At 45.6% G+C, this 7,617-nt stretch overlaps 1 long non-coding RNA gene across 1 annotated transcript; it reads left to right on the top strand.

The window, feature by feature from the left end:
* The first annotated feature begins 6,235 nt into the window (after nucleotides 1-6,235).
* Nucleotides 6,236-6,777, top strand: LOC142249437 (uncharacterized). The gene is made up of 2 exons (XR_012725050.1): nucleotides 6,236-6,326; nucleotides 6,395-6,777. It is a non-coding gene; the product is annotated as an uncharacterized LOC142249437 (long non-coding RNA).
* The last annotated feature ends 840 nt before the right edge of the window (nucleotides 6,778-7,617 follow it).

The raw sequence follows: 7,617 nt of genomic DNA on the forward strand, positions 1-7,617 counted from the left end.
TGTGCAGGAACACATCACATAGTGATGGCCTCAGGCCACAATGAGGGTGGAAGAGGTTACAGTCAGTAATGTGTTACTAAACCTCCGCTTTGGCTGCACTCGTATATCACTATGTGAAATATTAAGGAGATTTCCATAGAAGTCAGAGAGCCTTGAGCCGTCCCCGATGGGACCTGGAGAGCGCAGCGCTTTCTGTGTCCTTTACACAACATCCCGGGCATCTTTGTTCTGCGCAGATTATTCAGGAATTGGTAGATGGAAAGCAGAAAATATAAGTGTGGGACAAAAACCGCAGATTCCAGAAATGACAAAGGATGGAGAGACCTTTGTATTGCCAGGCATGGAGATTATTGGCACAGAGGCAGATACTCAATACTGCCATGTCCTCTCCTACAGGAAAAACGCAGAAATAACGAATATTTCACAAAAATCTCAGACACCAGGACACACCGAGTTCCAAACTACAAAGTGAACAACAGATCAAACATTGAAGTAACACCCGACCAACCAATGTACCAAAAGAGCCATCAACCAATGTGCTAGATACCCGACCAACCAATGTACCAGCCACCTGACCAACCAATGTACCAAACACCTGACAAACACGTGTACTAAAAACCTGAAAAACCAATGCACCAGACACTTGACCAACCAATGTACCAAACAATCAAACAACCAATGTACCAGACACCCGAACAATCAATGTACCCAAAACTAACCAACAAAATGTCCCAGACACCTTACCAACCAATGTACCAAAAACTAAACCAACCAATTTACCAAATACCCAACCAACCAATATACAGTAACAAACACCCAACCAGGCAAGGTACCCAGCACTCAACCAACCAATGTTCCAGATGCCCAACTAACCAATGTACCAGACACGCAACCATAAAAGATAGCAGAATAATTATAGAGGACAAAGAAAAGGTTGAGCTATTAATTGGGGCCGCAGAGATCTGTGCTGGGAGCAGTGGGCACAGCAGGGATCTGTGCTGGGAGCTTTGGGCACAGCAGGGATCTGTGCTGGGAGCAGTGGGCACAGCAGGGATCTGTGCTACAACTGATTCTTTTTAATCTGTTTATTAATGACCTTGTGGATGGGATTGATAGTAAAGTGTCAGTTTTTGCCTACAACACCAAACTATGTAGGATATTAAAAACTGACCTTGATACAATATTACAGAAGCATCTGGATAAGATGTGAGAATGGGCAGACACTGGACAGAAGAGATTTAATGGTGATAAATGTAGAGTAATGCACCGAGCACGCAGTAATCCTATTGCTGCATATATATTAAATGGAAGTAAACTCTGGAGAAGGACTAGGGAATTCTGGTTACAAGTAGATGTGAGTGAATCTTTCGAAGTTTGGTTTGCTGATCTAAGGTGAATTTCCCTATGTTTGCCAAACAGTTTGTCGAACCCCATTGGATTCAATGGGAGGCCAAACCTAAGACAGAGAAAACCTCTTTAGAGGGGTAGAAAAGCTTCCAAAACAGCAAAAATACTTTTTACAGTGCAGCACCACTGTTTTGGCATAGCCATTAGCTTCCTAGACTATTGACATTCGAAATATAGAGGTGGATGAGAGTCAGGTATAATGCTGGTGCTCCCATACCCCTGCAAGTACAGAAAAGACACAACTTGGAGACCCATCTTGGAGTCTTGATATTTAAAAACCTATCAGGCAGACAAAAGGACAGTAGCATCAATTGCTCCCTTACACCCCCATAGTATCTTTGTACAGGAGTGAGGTATGGTCCATGCAATACTTAGGATGTGAACTGGCGTTTCCACTTTAAAAATCAAGAGGTGGTGAGTGACAGGATTAGGCCTCTTGCTCCCAGACCTTTCACACCAAAGGCAAAAGACAATTTGGAGACCCTATTTGGAGTCTCACAATTTCCAAAAATTAATGTTAGACAACAGGAAAAGTGGCAACAATTGTCACAGACTACAAATAGTTAAACATGGATGCTTGGGATCGACTCTGTAACAAGGCCTGAACCAACATTTCTACCTTCACCTGAGACAGAAGATGACAGTCAAGCGTAGGGCTGGTGATCTCAGACTCCTGGCAGTACACCATTGCCTCGTTTGCACAGTCTGGGACTGGGGTGACAAAGTCATTGGACATCCACGACTTGTTCATCTTTATGAAAGTTAGGCAGTTTACATTTTCAGGGGACAGCTGGATTCGCCTATCGATCAATACACCGCAAGCAGCGCTGAAGACACGTTCTGAGAGAACGTTGTCTGCTGGGTAGGCCAAAATTTCCATGGTGTGACTGGCGAGATCAGACCACTTTTCCAGTTTTGAAGACCAAAATGCAGAATGGTCCTCCCTTATGGAATAGATATTAAGCGCTAGATACTCCTGCACCATCCTCTCCAGTTGTTCACTATGTGTCAGACTTCTACTCTGTTCTGCTGGTCCATGCAATGGTGTAAAAAATGTGTGCCACAAATCACAGAAATTGGTTCTGGCACTTCAACTGCTGCTGCTGCTAATGTTTCTGTTATGACACAACATTCCCGTGATTGCAATTTGAGAACTGCGATACACAGCGCTTTTTTTGTAACAAAATATTTACCGGTACGCATCTCTGAGGCGAGGAGTGGAGAGGGCAGGGGTGTGTGCTGTCAGGCGCCAGCGGCCGAGATTGAGGAGCGGGAGGGGGATCTGTCAGCTGGCGTCCGAGATTGAGGAGTGGGGAAGGGGTGCTGTCGGGTGGCCGGAAGATCCTGTGCACGGTTTACCTGTTGAGGCACTGGGCGGCGGAAAACGGCAGTCCACATACAGCTCCGCCCCCCGGCTGCATTGCTGCCCCCCCTGAATATAGTGCCGCCTGAGCAAACTGCTAAACTTTTCCAATGGACGGTGCGGCCCTGTTTCTCATTATTCAGTTTTGTAGTCTGTACACTAATTTCAATCAAAAACTATGTAATTCAGATTTCAAAAGAAAACTAAAAAATGACTAATACTGTATAATCGTTTTTTTTTCACTGGCAAAATATGGTTTTCGACTTACCTAGGCTGTATTCTATAAGAAACGCCAAATTTCAACCAAATTCATCAGGATCATTAACACTAACAGATGCAGGTTCGATAAAGCAGAACGTGGCCACCAGGTCTTCAACTATCATCTGATTTGTTTCTGTCTCCACGTCTGTTCGGGGTCTTTTGAGTGCCGGAGCCGCACCGACCAAGAAATAGTACGTTATTTTATCCATCTAAGACAAGTTTGACAAAAGAAAACTCAATGAACCCTGCTCCCTCCATTCTCCATCCCCCTGTTCCCTCCATCCTCCATCCCCCTGTTCCCTCCATCCTCCATCCCCCTGTTCCCTCCATCCTCCATCCCCCTAGTCTTTCCATCCTCCATCCCCCTAGTCTTTTCATCCTCCATCCCCCTGGTCTCTCCATCCTCCATCCCCCTAGTCTCTCCATCCTCTATCCCCCTGATCTCTCCATCCTCCATCCCCCTCGTCTCTCAATTCTCCATAACCCTGATTTCACTCTATCCCCCCTGTATCCTTCTTCCCCCTGCACAGCCTGCTACCCTCTGCACCCCTCTCTCACATACCCTGCACTCCTCCATCTTCTCCAGCTTCTTTCCCTCTGGGCAAAACTCCATGGCTCCGCCCACCCTAGTCACATGTAAGTGACATCATCGTAGGTCCTGCAGCTCCAGTAGCTGCTCTGCTTGTGCCTCCGCTCCACACATGGCTAATTTGGCCCTCAGCGCTCTTCAGATTTTCCGGTACGCCGTACCGGCACGTACCGCCGCAAAAAAATACTGGCAATAAATACTGTGTGCCTCACCCTGCTGGCTTGTAGAAAAGTACTGTTAAGATGATCTACAACAGGGCTCTTAAATTCGGCTGGGTGTATGGGCCGCACAAAAAAAAAATAATTTGGGGAGCTACATTCTTTGCAGGACAAAGTGACATTTTCTTTAGTACTTTTTTTTTTTTCTTTCTCTATACCTTTGGATCACTGTTTTTGAACATTTTTGGCTCGTTTATTTTATAACAAACATGCACTTTTTTGATAGATATATATTTTACATTTTTGATGGTAAAAAAAAAATTTCATGCTTTTTTATTTTTTTTTTTTATTTTTTGTTTACATTTTATCACTTTGTTGTAAGTAATATAGTTTTACAATTAGCAACATATAGTAATTTTAGCCAACATCTTTTAGTAATGTTCCCATCCTGGTCCCCATCCTGTAGTAATGTGCTTCATCCTGTAGTAATGTGCCCAACCTTGTCCCCTTTTACTAATGTGTCCATGCAGGTCCTCTTCATGTAGTCATGTCCCCTTTACTGATCTTATTCTTGTAGCAATGTCCCATCCTAGTCCCCTACTGTGCCATGCTACACACACACACACACACATACACACACACACACACATACACACACACACCAAGCATTCTTCTCACCTGTCCTCTGTTCCCTCGGCGTCCTCTTCCCTGCTTCTTGCAGCCCACAGGCGTAAGCCTCCCTTGACTATTGCGGCCGCTGTCAGCGCCGTCGCCACACAGAGTCAAGCTCTCACTTCACTATTCCAATGGCAGCTGCCGGCCAATCAGAGGCAAGCAGCTGACATCATAATTATCAGCTGCTTGCCTCTTATTGGCCAGCGGTTGCCATTTAATAGTTATGCAGAGAGAGCTTGACTCTGCGCAGTGCCAGCAAAACTTTCATCTGAAATAAAGCAGTGAGCAGTGATGCCTGCAGCCCCTTCACTGTTCGCCATTGTCAAAGGGGGCACGTGCCTGTGGGCTACAAGAAGCAGTCTGAGGGGCCAAATGCGGGCCTTATGTTTGAGATCCACAGAGGGAGAAAAGAAATCGTGGCACTCACCTTTAGTAGAAATCTTTCTATTTCATCACAAAATTAAAACCACATACAGGAGGGGATGCGGGATACACCTAAGACTCAGAGCACACCAAGACGACGGCGACCGTTTTGCGGACCTCGGCGCTTTGTAGGATCCTGACATAAGTGGGAGAACGCCCCTTTCACTTTTCAGGTGAGTGAATGCTAACGTCATCAAGTGTAAAAGGTTAAACATATGAAGAGTTAAAATATACACACTATATACAGAAGCTGCAAGATACAGAGCACATAATATATACAGAAACAAAGAATTACATTAGCAGAGCAGCGTCGGCTGCTGGCACGGGGGCGACACAATTTCATGAAAAGACGCCGCTGAACTCTGCAGTTTGGCGGGGGAGGAGGTTCTCTGGAGGTTTCTATGTGGAGCTTAAAAAAATGCAGGAAAAAGCTTCTCTCTACAATAAAAACACTTAAAAACGCAGATTCACATCTGAACCAAAAACACATTAAATAGTGGAGAAAAGGCAGAAAAAATGCAGCAAAAATGGAAAAATCAGAGAAGATTGTTATTGTGTAATTTGGTGCAGACAACGGCAGAAACAAAAAGAAACAGAATTCATGCAACAAGTGAACACGGCTTTATAGGCACAAATAAGCAATATGTCATAGTGACACATATAAATATAAGAAAATTCTGGCTGCCATGACTATTAACAAACAGTCCGGGACATCTGCTGAATGACCCTTACTGCCAAATGGGTGTGACTAGGGGTGTGGTCAAAATTTGCTGCGGCGCGCTATGCACACCGCATACTTTCTCCCTCTTTCCTTTCTTCAAAACTTGGGAGGTATGGATAATGAAGCCTCACTAAGTAAATAATGGAGCCTCACTAAGTAAATAATGGAGCCTCGCTAAGTAAGTAATGGAACCTCGCTGAGTAAATAATGGAACCTCGCTCGCTGAGTAAATAATGGAGCCACTGAGTAAATAATGAAGCTCGCTGAGTAAATAATGGATCCTCACTAAGTAAATAATGGAGCCTCACTAAGTAAATAATGGAGCCTCGCTAAGTAAATAATGGAGCCTCGCTGAGTAAATAATGGAGCCTCACTAAGTAAATAAGGGACCCTCACTAAGTAAATAATGGAGCCTCGCTAAGTAAATAATGGAGCCTCGCTAAGTAAATAATGGAGCCTCGCTAAGTAAATAATGGAGCCTCACTAAGTAAATAATGGAGCCTCGCTAAGTAAATAATGGAGCCTCGCTCGCTGACTAAATAAAGGGGCCACACCCACTTGCTATGTCATCATATGATGAGGTCACAGTAGTCAGAGACTATAAAAAGCCATGTGGCTATCATTTATCCTCATACTCCTGGACCGGACCGCTGAATGAACGCAGTAGACTTCGGCGGCGACGCAGAGCCAGGAGGACCCCATTAAAGCGCCACCCCGGCCGTAGGACAGGTAAATATCTATATACACACTTGCCTGTGGACAGAATGTGTAGTAATGATGGCTTCTTCTTGTCTCAGTTCACAGGCGCAGAAGGCGCCATCACAGACGGTGAAGAGGTCTCCACACAGCGACGCCGCGTCTCAAGACTTCAGCAAAGCCTGGGTGAATACAAAAGACTTCTGAAGACTCCACCAAAACCGTAGTGAATCCAAAATATCGCTTGAAGGCTTTACGAAACCCGTGCTGAGTCCAAAATACTGAAGGCTTCACCAAACCCGTACTGAGTCCAAAAGACGCTGGATGCCGCTGGAGATATCTGTTAATAAACCTAAGGCTGGAAACACATCTATGCGAGTAAAATCGGTCCGACTGGGCTGAAAAAAACTCGGCTGATTTTAGTTCACGTTAGGTCCGAGTGCAACGCAAGCGCGATGTTTTTCTGAATAAATTAATGATTTTACTAGCGTGTGTAATGCGTGTGTAATGCGTGTGTAATGCGTATTTTTTACTATGTCATCTGCCATTCAGCTCTGCTACATGGCCGCTGGCAGCAGACACAGACAGCCGTGTAGCAGAGCTGAATGGCAGATGACAGCAGACACAGACAGAGCCGCACGATCAGAATGAACTCGGGTGAACTTCACCCGACTTCATTGTCATGCTGCGGCTCTGTCTGTGCCGCGTCCTGATTAGCGGTCACCTGTGAAGGATTCACCGGTGACCGCTAATCCCCTGAGTGACTGAAGTTAGCAGCCCTCTCTCATACTCACCGATCCCCGATCCACGTCGCGGCGCTGCACGGCATTCACACTGCTCCGGCGGCTTTTACTATTTTGAAAAAGCCGGCCGCTCATTAAACAATCTCGTATTCCCTGCTTTCCCCGCCCACAGGTGCCTATGATTGGTTGCAGTGAGACACGCCCCCACGCTGAGAGACAGGTGTCTCACTGCAACCAATCACTAGGATTTAGTGGCAGCTATGGGCTGCCATTAACTCCTTATTACCCCGATTTGCCAACGCACCAGGGCAAATCGGGAAGAGCCGGGTACAGTCCCAGAACTGTCGCATCTAATGTATGCGGCAATTCTGGGCGGCTGCTGACTGATATTGTTAGGCTGGGGGGCTCCCCATAACGTGGAGCTCCCCATCCTGAGAATACCAGCCTTCAGCCGTATGGCTTTATCTGGCTGGTATTAAAATTGGGGAGACCGCACGCCGTTTTTTTAAATTATTTAATTAATTATTTCACTGCACAGTATAGACACGCCCACCGGCTCCTGTGATTGGTTGCAGTGAGAC

This window comes from Anomaloglossus baeobatrachus, chromosome 8, assembly GCF_048569485.1.
Source record: "Anomaloglossus baeobatrachus isolate aAnoBae1 chromosome 8, aAnoBae1.hap1, whole genome shotgun sequence".
In the NCBI taxonomy this organism is placed as follows: domain Eukaryota; kingdom Metazoa; phylum Chordata; class Amphibia; order Anura; family Aromobatidae; genus Anomaloglossus; species Anomaloglossus baeobatrachus.